The sequence below is a fragment of the Pinus tabuliformis genome, chromosome Q, assembly GCF_031772625.1.
Source record: "Pinus tabuliformis cultivar Carrire ecotype Pingquan chromosome Q, CPIR1, whole genome shotgun sequence".
In the NCBI taxonomy this organism is placed as follows: domain Eukaryota; kingdom Viridiplantae; phylum Streptophyta; class Pinopsida; order Pinales; family Pinaceae; genus Pinus; species Pinus tabuliformis.
This window is the reverse complement of record NC_142296.1, coordinates 906,386,692-906,401,209: the sequence shown is the minus strand read 5'-3', so window position 1 is coordinate 906,401,209 and position 14,518 is coordinate 906,386,692. Positions and strand designations below refer to the sequence as shown.

General features: G+C 33.0%; 1 long non-coding RNA gene across 2 annotated transcripts; it reads right to left on the bottom strand.

Annotated features, from left to right (window-relative positions):
- Positions 1 to 12,322: 12,322 nt before the first annotated feature.
- Positions 12,323 to 14,210, bottom strand: LOC149222397 (uncharacterized). Of its 2 annotated transcripts, none has more exons than XR_016249428.1 (2): positions 14,044 to 14,210; positions 12,323 to 12,777 (listed from the first exon to the last, which is right to left on the bottom strand). It is a non-coding gene; the product is annotated as an uncharacterized LOC149222397 (long non-coding RNA). The 2 variants fall into 2 exon arrangements; XR_016249427.1 differs by lacking the exon at positions 12,323 to 12,777 and adding an exon at positions 13,334 to 13,918.
- Between the last annotated feature and the right edge of the window lie 308 nt (positions 14,211 to 14,518).

Genomic DNA, 14,518 nt, shown 5'->3' with positions numbered 1-14,518 from the left:
TTAGTTACTGACATATTATTAGGATTTTATTCTTTATTTTTATATATTAAATGTTTACTTATTTTATAATTTTATCACTCTAACGTCTCCCTATTTCCCCAAAATTGCCTTAAATTTTGAAGTTTCTTATATACACCCCCTTGTGCATATCCCTGCTCCCACGCTTCCCCGTCTAGGAAACTCGTTGGAACATTGCTAAAGACTAATACTAATAAGGGAAACACTTAATATGCAAATAATCCTTCAATGGAAAATATTTTAACTTGAAAAATAAGATTAGAGAAATGATGGAAAATATTTTAACTTTGAAAAATAAGATTAGACAAACGATGTCAATAAAGTTTAGAATACTAAATTATTTATTATAAATTTGGGAGTGACCTCTGAGATAGTAGCCTGCAGTTCAAACCTTGCAAAAAAAACCTAGATCACAGAGAACTACATTATACTATGTTTCTCGTGACTCCTATGTTCATTCCCCTCCCGTGGAAATGACTCGTGAACCAAGGAGCCTAAGGAGGACAACGATCAATGAATATTTATGTTGAGCTAATTTTGTATTGGTTCTTAGTATTTTTCTGTGGATTGGATCTTGTTTTATACCCCTTTCTGTGAAGGACTACTCGACATCATTTGCAGACCTATTTTCCTATATACAACTCAGATTTAATAACCTCCAAGCAGCTTGGACCTATGACACAAATACTTCGAACCTGTGACAGTATCTCAGACTTGTAGTTGTGAAAAGTACCTCGGACCTGTTCCAGTGACAGTATCTCAGACCTATGGCTGTGAAAGTACCTCGGACATGTCGTTGTGACAGTATCTCAGACCTGTGGCAGTGACGGTATCTCGAACCTACGACAGTGGCAGTATCTCAGATCTGGGATTATGGCATATGTGAAGCTTTCGGACCTGTGCCATCTATGGCAGACTCTTAACAACTCAGACCTGTAACGACCTTTAGGTGCTTGAATCTGTGGTGTAATGACTATGGACTGTGGCATCAACAGGACCTGTAGCATCTGAAGCTTAGACCTTATGGCACATCATTCGCAGTTTTAGGATCATTTGAGAGCAGGCTTTTTGGACATTGTTTGGAGCAACCTAGTGACAGAATTGAAGAAACCTTCGGTAGTTATTGGCATCTTTTTGAGAGAATCTTATTGCGTATTGTTTGGAACACACTTAAGGCTTTAAATCAAGAGTTGTGGGCATCATTTGAAGACAAACTATTCAACTACCTTATGATACATTGGAGCAGACTTTGAAGAGTATTTGGAGAACACTGGAGGAAACCTTGAAGACTATTTCGAGTTGATCTATGCATTTTTGAAGTAGTTGTGTTTAAGTATTACTAAAGGTAGTCCCGAAGCATTTGAAAACATTCTTGATCTCTTGTAAAGTAAGTACTCTGTAGAATTTTTATTTTTATTTATTTATTTTTTTTTTTTTTTTTTTTGACAAAGTTGGAGCTTGGAGGGATTGGAGTCCTCACTCAAGGTTGGAGCCTTGAAAAGAATTGAAGAATTTTTCATACAGGTTGAAACCTGATTTATTGTAAAAGAGGATTGGAGTCCTCGTCATCTTATTATTAAAAAAAAAAATGTTCACATTTTTTATGTCTTGGTTTAATTGTGATAGAAATCTTAACTGGCATAACTTAACAATTGGAAATAAATATTGATTCACCTCCCCTCTCAGTATTTCCAACAATTAGAAGATACAATTTTTCTTTTTGTGACTTAAAAAGGAGTACTATTACTATTTTCCAACATGCCTACAAATAAAGATGCTACACAAATTAAACCTACCTAGGACCTAATAAGAAAGTGAAGACATGGAATTTAGGTTGTCTCGATCAAAGAAGGAAAGTTAATGAAATGGATGGTTGTATGTTGAAAACGTAGATTTATTAGATTCTCAAGAAAAATTTAAAGAGGAATGATGGATGAAGTGGAAAAGAAGACGAATAAAAATAAGGAAGACATACAAAAATCGATTGGGGAATATATAAAAGGATTACAAACCAATCTATTAAAAGGTCTCCCTAAAAGGGATGTGGAGATCCAAGGAAACCATGAACATAAGGAGAAGCATGGTATTGAGACTCAATCATATATGATGAGTATTTATCACAATTGGAGAGGACAAATATTGAATCATAAAACCATAATCACAAATTTTCATTCCAAGATTCACATCATCAAGGATTCAAGACAGTATTGAAAAACTACGACATTCCGAAGATTGATATAAGAAAATTTTGATCGTAATGATCTTATGACATGGATATTCTAGATGGAGAAATACTTTAATATACACCAAGTGGTAACCTTACAAAAGGTAAATATTGCATCCATGCTTTTAGAACGACACCAACATGTATGTTATCAATGGCTTTGTGAAATGAAAAATGATTATATTATATCATTCTCTGTTTTTATAAAGGAATTGATAGCATATTATGGGGATATTAAGAGAAATGCATTTTTTAGCCAACTGGTAAATCTTCCACAAAATAATCCAAAAACAGAGCACATTCAATAATTCCAAAAGTTTAGTCTCATGGTATAAAAACACTTCAAAGGATAATTTGTTAAACATACTTATGGGAACTTTAAAGAAAAGCATCTAACATGAGTTGTCTCCCTTTAAACCTAATTACTAGAGGATGCTTTCAGACTAGTAAGGAAAGTTGAAAGCAAAAATATGGCCACAAAAAAATTGGTCGTTCATAAATATAGAGAAAATCATGTTCCCTCTCTTAAACTGACAAGGTTAACTCCTTAGCCATTGGATGACAAACGAGCAAAGGGACTATGTTTCAATTGTGACAACTGGTACAACAAGGGGCATATATATTGTGAGAAGAAATCATTCTATATAGAGTATGAATATGAAGTAGATCAATAAGTGGAACTGTCACAAGATATAGTGCTAGAAGAGGCTATTCCAACAATATATTTCCATGCATTGGCTAGCATTAACACTCCACAAATCCTCAAGATAGAAGTATATATCAAAAACAAAATAGCAACAATGTTGATTGATTCGTGTGGTACCCATAACTTCATCAATTACAAATTGCTAAAACTTCTAAATTTCTTTGAATATCCAACACCAAAATTTCAAGTAATGATTACAAATGGAGGTACCATAAATTGCTCATGGAAGTGCCACAGTATTAAGTTGAATATCATGAAGTATTTGTTAGATAGTCTCATGACTACAATCCAAATAGTTGTTGATGATGTTGTGTTAGGGGTCTAATGGTTATAATCGTTGGGAAGAATGGCTCTTAGTTTTCAACATATTGTCATAATATTTTCCTCATAAGAAAAGAAAATTGAGCATAGAGGTATCCAACGAAAACATAATAAAGTGATAAGCTCTAATAGTGTGACAAAATCGATAAAAATGGGACACCAAGGTGTAATTGCATAATTGTGTTCTCTCCAAAAAATTATCAACAATCATTCCAAGGTATTTGAAGAAATTCCAAGGGTCTTTGTCCTATTCAAGATCATGACCATGCTATTCATTTGCAACATGGGAGTGTCCCATATTACATTAGGCCATACAAGTATCCATATGCACATAAGAGTGAGATTGAATGTATGGTTAAAGAAAAGTTAAAGGTTGGCATCATTCAACCTCTAGAGGGCTTTAACTTCACCATTGGTGATGGTTAGCAAAAATGATGGTCCATTGCATATGTTTCCAAACTATAGATAGTGGAATAAAATGTCAATCAAAGATAAGTTTCCTATTGCTTTCATTGATGAATTATTATACGAATTACATGGAGCAAATTCCTTTAATAAATTGATCTATGTTCAAGATATCAACAAATCAAAATGAGGCAGGAATACATTACCAAAACAACTTGTAGAACACATGAAGGTTATTATTAGTTTTTAGTTATGATATTTGGACTTACAAATGGACCTTCAACATTTCAAATCTCGATGAATTCTATTTTCAAACCCACCCTTAGAAAAGTTGAGTTAGTATTTCATGATGACATATTAATCTACAACAAATCTTGGTAAGACCATGTACAACATGTTGACAAGGTCTTAGTAGTATTGGAAGAACAACATCAGAACCAAAGCCTTCCAAATGTTTCTTTGGGTTTAACAAGAAGAATCTTTCGGTTATATTGTATCCCATGAGGGTGTCAAAGTGGATCCTCGCAAAATAAAAGCTAAGAGGGAATGGACTATCCCCAATACCTTAAAGAGACTCAAAGGATTCTTGGGATTGATATGATACCTTCACAAGTTTGTAAATAATTATGGTCAAACAACAACATCTCTAGCAAAATTATTGAAGGGAGCATTTTATTGGACTAAAGAAGCAACCAAAGCTTGTGAAAAACTTAAGGGGTCTATGTGTACAACTCTTGTCCTGACAACACCTAACTTCACAAAAACCTTCATTGTAGAGTGTGATGCCTTAGGCTATGGAATTGGTGTGGTTTTGATGTAAGAAGGAAGGCTCATTGCCTCTAAAAGCACCAAACTTGGAGGAAAGAACGTACTCAAACCCATTTATGAAAAAGAAATGTTTGTCATATTACATGCAATTAAGAAATGGCATCCACACCTAATAAGAAGACACTTCAAAGTAAAAATATATCATGATAATTTGAAGTACTTCTTGGAACAAATATTATCATTTAAAAGAGTTACAAAAATGGGTTACAAAGATGTTGGGTTATGAATGAAATTATTTAGAAAAAATTAAAACAAGTTATTGTGGGAGATGCACTCTCAAGAAAAGAGGAAGACACAAAGGGTTTACAATGCACTATTTCCATTTCATATTTGACTAGGTGGAAGAAGAAAGGATAGAATGGAAGCGAGATGAGAGGTTATGCAATATCATTCAACAACTATGGGAGTATCCCAATGCAATAGAAAAATTCATATGGAAGAATTATTTTTTGCGGTATCAAGATTACTTATGCTTGTGTAATAATTCTCAACTCAAATAGAAGATTCTTCTAAAATTACACACTTCTCCAATAGGAGGACATTCAGGTTTCTTATGAAAAATCATAGTATCAAGAAAGATTTTTTTGGGAAAGGTCTAAAAGAAAATGTGCAAAAAATTCTGATTCAATGTGGGGTATACCAACAAAATAGGGTAGAAACAATCAAGACCCCAATTTTTTGAAATTAATCATACCAAGTTTGCGTACTCAATTTTCATGGATTTTATTTTAGTTTCCTAAATCTGAAGGAAAGAGTGTCATTATGGTAGTGGTACATCAAATGACAAATTAGAAGGATTTTTACGTTCTTTTCTTCATTTAAAGCAAGTACATAGAAAAAACATTCATAAAAACAATCCAAAAGCTTGGAATATCAAAGATAATGTAAGTGACAGATGTATCCTTTCATACTTCATCAAAAATGTCCCCATTTATGTAACTTTATAAACATCATTCTCCATCCATTATATCACCCCCTTGAAAGGGACTATAAAGGCTCAAGCAATAAATGACCACATAGAGCATCAACAAGATGTTCTCAATCTATTGAAGAACACTGGGTTGTAGCACAAAATAGGATGAAACAACAAGCATATCAACATCATAGTGAAATGGATTTTGAAGTGTAGCATTGAGTATTTGGTGACTACAACCATATACACATGTCACTCTACAGAAAAAAGACAATAAATTAGACCAAGGTCTTATGGCCCATATAAAGTGTTGTGGAGGATTCAAAGTATGCCTTACAAATTAAAGTATCCTCCATCTTCACATGTACACCCAGTCTTCCTTCTTTCTTGCTTAAAGAAGGTAATCGATGAGAAGATCCTTGTCCAAACTATTTTACTAGAAATTAATGCAGGAAAAATCATACTAGAACCAAAACAAATCCTAGAAACACGGATTGAGTAACTGAGAAATGGAGAAATTATCGAGTCTCTCATCAAATGGAAGAACCTACCAACAAAAGAAGTGACATAGGAAGTGTTGGAAAATGTAACTATGTTCGGTCTTCATTAATGTACTTAAGTCGTCATGTAATTTACTTGTCAAAAGAATAAAGAAAATAGTTTTTATTAGTATTGTTGTGACTTATTAAAGCATGGGTTTCATGCTTGGGTCACCTTGTTTTAGGTCAAAGTCCTCATTGAGGACTTCTAGGATTTATTCTAAGCTAATAGAGTGATTTTACTTTTGAAGAGACCCTTCTTGGGCATTTGAATCATGTAAAAAGGTTAAGTATTGAGTCAAATATGATTTATGTATCCTCCACACCATGTCGACCTAGAAGAAGATCAAGTTGGCTTAAGGACCCTATTCGACCTCACATGGAGCCTATAAATACAATATCATTGAATTCATTTGGAGCATCATTCACAAATTCAAGTTCAATATCTCTTGTAGCTCGGAAAATGTGAGAAGTTCTCTTGTAGTTGGGAAGAAGTGTGAAGTCTGTTGTCGAGAAGCCGAAGTGAATGGGATTTTGGGGAAGTCTAAGGAGAAAGGAAAAATCGAAACTTTGGTGCATCTCTCTCTCTGTTTCGTGTCCTAGATTGGGAAATCAAAGCCTTCCAAGTTTCTCTATTTCCGGAAACTATCAGTTGTCAGAAACAGTCAGTTGTTGGAAGTTGTTGCCTAGTCGAAGTTGCTGGAAAGGGGTCGAAATTCTGGGAGGTTGACTTGTTGTTGAGGGAAGGTCTTGCTAGGGTGAAGAGTCTCAAATAATAGTATTGAAAGGAAGAATTTATTGACTGGGTTTTCCCCTTGGGGGGGGGTTTCCTTGACACAGTGCATATATCTGATGTATATTGTTTTATGTGATGTTGCTTTGGTAATTTCTTGATGAACTAAAAGAAAGAAGATATAAAGAATCATAATAATAAGAAACATCACAAATAATTATCAAGAATAAGAAAATATTTCTTCCTTTTTTATTTTCTAAAATGGTATCAGAGCTTTGGTGAAGAAGGAAGTAAAAGGCAGTCTCAAGCACTTGATCAAGGAGCAATTCAAAAGGACTATCTCAGGGAAGGAGTCCACTATATTCTAGGAAGATTTCTAACACAATCAAGGGAGAGAACAAACTTGAAGGGGCCTCTAACTATAGGTCCTGGAAGAAGAGGATTGACCTAATCCTTGAAAAGAACAAGGTACTGGACTTGGTCAAAGGAAAAGTAAAGAAGCCTACAGAGGATTCCATGATTGCCATCCTCTTTGGGTGCATTTGTTGCAGGTCTTAATAGTTGGAAGGAAGCTCCCACTTTTGAAGAACTATGGATTGGTTGCAGTCAAGAACAATTAAGGATCTCATTAGTTTCCAATCTTGAAGGAGTATCAAATGCCTACATTTCTCAACATAAAGGAAAGAAATCGAGAGGACCAAGGAATAAGAATAGAGATAGAGATCATGCTAACTTTGTTGAGGAAGGAGACTCAAAGAAAGCCAAGCCCAAAGAATTTGACATTATAGACTTACACTACTAAGTCTTTTGCCTATAGCTTTAGATATATTGTTTTATATGTTTTAGCATTTATATAATTTTAACATATTTTGGAAAATACATTTTTATTGTTTGTATAAGTTTGTAGGTATCCCTCAAGCTTTGGAGGGAGCCCCTGAAAACTCCCAGAGATAAGTATCTCATTTCCTTTTAGTTCTTGGGTTCGTGTATTCATTTAGTTTTGATTATATTAAATATTAATCACTATTCTCCCTCTATGATCTTGATTAGGAAAAACATCTGCAAGGAGTATGAAGGGGGATCTCTCAAGACAAGGTTGGTCAAGGAACAAAGGTATGCTTTAAAAACATTGATTTCTTTACATTGAAAGGATTATTCATTTGACAATCCATAACTAACATTGTTATGTCTAGCTATATTGAACCATGATTCTTGTTTTGGGTGATTCATCTCTTGATAAATCTACCCACCCCACTCATATTCTTAACTGATTTTGTAGAACCCTAGACAGGTTCTGGAAAACCTTAACCAAAGGGTATGCTATTGTGAATGTCTAAAACCATAAAATGATTAGGATATTGTGAAATGCTATTTGAGGTTTTATTGATGATGTCATGTTTGGGATTTTGGTATGATCAGGAAAACCTAACTTGTTAGGGTTGAATGATAAGGTCTAAAATCCTGAATCTTTGAAGCTTTTGGTAATGTTGGGTTTGATATGTTTCTACATTGATACCCTAACGCATTAGGGTTTAGTGGAATGTGTGAGCAAGACCCTTAAATGTCTTAGAAATATTTTTCTTGGTATGGGTGTTTTTGTCTAATCAAACCCTAGTCTAATCAAGTTTGTATGTCTAACTCTCATTTGATATTTTTTGTGAAGTTGGGGTTGACTAACACATGATATGAAATGTATTTGCATGCTGATGAAATCTAGGCATGTATAGATATGTCGTTTTGGTTGAAACACTAGCTTGGTCTAGGTCAGATGTATTAATGTTATCAGACATATGATATGCTTATGTATGATATGAATTCCTAGATATGTGTGTTGACCTAGTTATTGATGGTCATACGTCTTAGGAATTAATGGAAGTCCTTGTTTGAGATTCTAGGACAATGATATTTGGAAATATAGGGTTTTGCAGCTAAACTCTAGTAGTAGTTAAATTTTCTAGTATGTGTAATATAACAATCTGAGATCTACTTATATAATGATTGTTGAGATTGTGAAAATGGAATTCTAGGGTTTTAGAGTTGAGCCTTAGTAGAAGTAGAAATCCCTAATGTATGATCACTATATGATAATTGGAGATTTATAAGATTCTTGAAATATAAGTTTTTGGTCGGGATTGATGGTTGATCAAAAATCTAGGGTTTGCAAATAACCCTAGTGGAACTTGGTCATGTTGGTGACTAAGCTGTGATTAGTTTTGATAGATTTGTTTGTATGAAATCAAGGATTTGTATGAAACCCTAGTGAGAATTCTAACATATGAATTTTGAAAGGTTGTTGGATGCTTTATATTTGTCTGAATTATTTCTAGGGTTTGTTATATGTTATAGTAAGGTTTGTCATACCTTTGGAAGAAACATTGAAACCCTATATGGAATGAAAGTTGTTATGAAATAGTTTAGGGTTTATGAAAAAGTCCCTAGCAAGATGTTGAAGAGTATATGAATCTTGTTTGTAATTAAATCTGGGTATCTGATATGTACAAAGTTGAAATGCTTTCATAATTCTGATATCATTATCTTCATCCTTCTATAGACTTGGTTGTACTTTCTATCTAAGTTGTGCAGGTACACTATATTCAATATCGTGAAGATACTCGTTGATGTGATAAGTACGATGATGATAACTCTAATGAAATGGTTGGAAGCCACAAAAGATTCTTCGATGACGAAAAAAAAATTTGATCTCTTGGAGGAACCCTACATAGAAGATATCTCCCTAAGATTAAGAGGGAGTTTGGATGAAGAAATGCTTCCTGGTTGAGAGGGAAGGCATAACTTGGTTCTGGTTAAATAATTTCGAAGGATTTGTTCTTGCATGAGAAGTAGGAAGGCATATGATTAAGGAATATTCTGTCAAAGATTCGGTTGATAGTCTTACTATGAAAAGTTGAGAAGAAAAATCAAGTTGTCTGGAAGACCCCGGAGGTTTGTATTTCATTATGTACATGTGAAGGTATATTATTGATTAGGGTTGTACAGGTGAATCTCTCAAAGGTGTTGATAGCATGTTGGTTACCAATCAATTTTATTGGGAGAGATTGGTCATCCTTGATCCGTTGGATCAAGGGGTGTTGAGGCTTTGTGAGTGAAGCATTGTCTGGGAATACATATGGTCGACACTTTGTGTTGATGTCTGAGTCCCGAAGTTGGGAAGGTGGTGTTGGTTATTGACCTTTGTTTTCGATACACACCTGGATTTTTGGGTTGGTGGCTAGCAAGTAAGCCTGATGGTACCTAGAGGGCCTAAAAGCTTGAGTCCATCTTATTCCCACATGGATAGATTTCCCTGGTCAGGAATCTAGTCCATGGCATTGTGATGCCTAAAGTGCTTCATGGTTCATATAGTTTGATATCTTCCATTGTATTTGTACATTATGAATACCTCCCTAGTTAAGAGGGAGTGTTGGAAAATGTAACTATGTTCGGTCTTCATTAATGTACTTGAGTCATGATGTGATGTACTTGTCAAAAGAATAAAGAAAAGAATTATTATTATTATTGTGACTTATTAAAGCATGAGTTTCATGCTTGGATCACCTTGTTTTAGGTGAAAGTCCCCATTTAGGAATTATAGGATTTATTTTGATTCAATAGAGTTATTTTACTTTTAAAGAGACCCTTATTGGGCTTTGAATCATGTAAAAAGGTTAAGTATTGATTCAAATATGATTTATGTATCCTCCACACCATGTCAGCCTAGAAGAAGATCAAGTCAGCCTAAGGGCCCTATTCGACTTCACATGGAGCCTATAAATACAAGCTCATCAAATTCATTTGGAGCATCATTCACACATTCAAGTTCGATATCTCTTGTAGCTAGGAAAAAGTGTGAAGTTATCTTGTAGCTGGAAAGAAGTGTGAAGTCTATTGTCAGGAAGCCGAAGTGAATGCGAGTTTGGGGAAGTTTAAGGAGAAAGGAAAAATCAAAATTTTGGTGACTATCTCTCTGTTTCGTGTCCTGCATTGGGATATTAAAGTCTTCCAAGTTTCTTTATTACCGGAAGTTGCCAGTTTCCGGAAGTTGTTGACTAGTCGAAGTTGTTGGAAAGGGGTCGAAATTCTGGGAGGCTGACTTGGTGTGGAGGGAAGGTCTTTTCTTGGTCTAGGGTGAAGAGTCTCAAAAAATACTATTGAAAGGAAGAATTTCTTGACTGGGTTTTCCCCTTGAGGGGGGGTTTTTCCCTGGTATAGTGCCTACATCTAGTGTCTATTGTTTTATGTGTTGTTGCTTTGGTAATTGCTTGATGAACTAAAGGAAAGAAGATATAAAGAATCGTAATAATAAGAAACATCACAAGTAATTATCAAGAATAAGAAAATATTTCTACCTTTCATATGTTCTAATAGGAAGATGAGTTGTTCATGTAGAAAAACTCGTAGATAGGCAAGTGTTGACAACAACACTTATTTCAAAGCAAGAGGCATGTTAAGCCCTATATATATCTTGTGCCAAGCCTAGGATCCCATATTAAGCCCTAGATATTGAGTCATTACAATTTTATTTTTATATTCTAATGTAGGCTAAAACCTTTCATGATACACACACACAAAGGAGATCTAGCTTTAAGATCATCAAATCTTGTCTTCTACATTGTATTCATTATAAAAGGAGGTTTCCCCCTCGAACAAGATTGTAATTGTTTGTTTCTTATCATTTTAATGGAGTCAGGTTCATAACACCTGATTTATACATCCTTATTTACCCATCCCAGTCGATATGGGCTAAGATGATCATGCACCTCTGATCCAAGTTTGCTAACCAGATCTACCACTATGAGATTAGTATGTGAACTTCAATCAAATATGACATTTATCCTAGTCTTTTTTACTTGATTCCTAACATGGAAGAGTTTCGTCATCCCCTGCTCTTCCTAGTGATCAACCTAAACTTTGAAACATGAACTGATACGATTACCCGTTTTTTTGAGGTAGCAAAAAAATCAACCGATTTTGAAAAAGCGTTGATTCATAATATATATATATATATATATATATATATGCATGGTTTTTGACATTTTAAATTTTTTGATGTACATTATTTTTAAAATGTTAGTGATTTGTAGGTTGATTTTAAAAGTGGTGATGTTGCATCGGGCATTTTTTTTAGAAGAATTTGACTTTAAATTTTCTAATGTATTAAATGTGAATAATTATTTTTTAAATTTAACAATTTTTTAAGTAGACTTCTTCTTTATATATATATATATATATATATATGAGATCTTTGTTTTTCATAGTTAAAGAAAAAGGTCGATATTTTAAAGTTTCAATAGTCTACATATTTATATATCGTTAATTAATTTTTCAGTGCACATCAAATAATTGTCCCTTAAAAACAATAATTTTTAACAATTGACATAAAAATAAACATTTTGAACATAAATATAACAAAAAAATTACACATTTTGATAATTTTTTGCTAGAAATGACATGTCAAAATCACAATTTTTATAGGAAAAAATTAACAAAAAATGGTTAAATAATAGTTCTTTTTATGAATTTCATGTCAAAAAATAATAATAATCACATTTGTTTTCAAAAAATAATGATTCACATAAAAATTAAAGTGAAAATCACATAATACAAATATTGAACATATAACAACATTAACTGAATACTTATTTTTCTCATAAAATGTCAAAGTCAAAACATTACAAGTATAACTAATTAATAGTTACAAAAAATGAGATTGATTTCCAAGCATAACTTAAATTTAATCAATAATATCACGTAATCCATACTCTTCATCTTCTAGAGTTTCATTATCGTCTTCTTCTACAATATTTTCTGCTTCAGTTTACTCATTTTCCTCTTTTGATAGATCTTTGATGTCTGTGAATCTCCTAATGTATGTCTTTCCAATCATTCCATCTAATGGTGGTTGAGGTTCCTTTGCCTTTTTTGCCACACGTGATTCATTAAAATCTCATTTCTTCAACCCAATTTCTTGCATTGCATCTAGAAGAAATTGAAGAGCATTAATTCTTTGTTGAATAAATTTGGACTGTACTAGGTCTTTTTCAATGGCAATGCAATTTCTTCCTTTTTTTAGGAAACATGATAGTGGTGTACCTAATTATCAAGCACAAAAGAAATAATGAAGTAAATTAGTATAATCACATATAAATTAAGAACAAAGATATTGAAATTCAATTTTATATAATAAAACTTACCTAAACCTGAGAATAAATCCATAACCCAATCTCCTTCATTTGAACATAAGTCTATAAGATAGTTAATCAATGACTGTGGTTTTTTATAAATGTTAGTTATCTCTCATTTTTCTTCTTTATCTTCACATGCTAGTTTTTTTACAACAGCGTCATAAACTAGTACTTGGATATGACTCTTTCCATCTACCCGATTAAGAAGCATAGAATTATAGCTATCATCTTTTGTCCAACTTTTAACATGGATGAGCTCACAATTGCTTATAATTGGTTGATCTTCATGGTTAATAAGATTTGACATTTGAATGTAACATGAAATAGTGAAAGTTCAATTAACTTGTACATAAATGATTTTTTAACATTAATCAAACATACAATTTCAACGTCTTACCACGTAAGTTGCATCCTTGAGTTTGCTTTCCCCTTGAAGTTTGTCAATAACATTGTCAATTGTCTATCTAAATGAAATGTCACAAATCTCCATAATGGTGATGATGTGACTTATACAAATCCGAAACCATGTTACTAAAATCTTGATAAGTATAAGGGTCATTATCATAGTCAATGTTTGGGATATGGAAACCATGGGGAACATTTGCAATAACTATGAAATAATCCCTTTTAGGTATGAGTTTAGCAATGTCTTCACAATCACCTTGTATTATTTGATATTGAATAGTGTCAAGCCCATTCCAAATGAAATGAGTAAGAATTGGATCAAGTTCAACATTACTAAGACATTGCTTTCTTAGTCTTTCGATCTTAATTTTTTCAATAAAATTTCTGAAACTATTTGGTGCTCCATTTGCATCATTCTTCATTTTTAATAAATAAACAAATATATGTATAAGTTATAAAATAAAAATAATATACAGATGAATAAAAATGAATACATAAATCCACATATCTTTTTAAATGCAAGATAAAAATCTTTTAGTGTTGATGTAGAATTTGAATCTGGGTAGTTGCGTACAACATCATCTTAACTATCTTCATTCAACAATTTAACCATTTGTTCTTGTATTTTCATGTAAACCTTGTGACTGAATAGATAAAGTAAAAAAAATTAATATAATGATATGTATAACAAATATTACCAATAACAATATGTTATATTTAAAACAAAAATATAATTTAGAAATAAGTAAAAATAATTAAAGAAACTTACTTTTGAAATTCTTCACATATTTCATCCAATGATAATTCCCCTGACTTCGCACAAGATAATATTGTTTTGACGCCCACAACCGGGAATCCCACGACTAGGCGCACCACGCCCACTATTGACATAGTGGTTTGTTTCCTGCCAGGGCACTGTCGAGTAAGCCTGACTCATGTCAATTTTTAATTTTTAAAAGGAATCTAGATTTCGTTAATAAAAAGTTGCATTTTTTTTTACAGGAATGTGTTTTTTGTTTAGTATTTTGCACAAATATAACAACCCAACTAACACATAACTACTAGTAAACCTATGGGAGCTTAAGACCTGCACTCAGAGAAAGGGAAACTAACATTTCAAATACAATAATCTTCTATTGAATGTGTTTTCAATAACAATGCAGTTGCTCCACAAAATCGCTCCAAGTCTTTTAACGAACCTAAAAAGTCTTGATGTGATGTGAGGAATAGCGATAATGAAATTT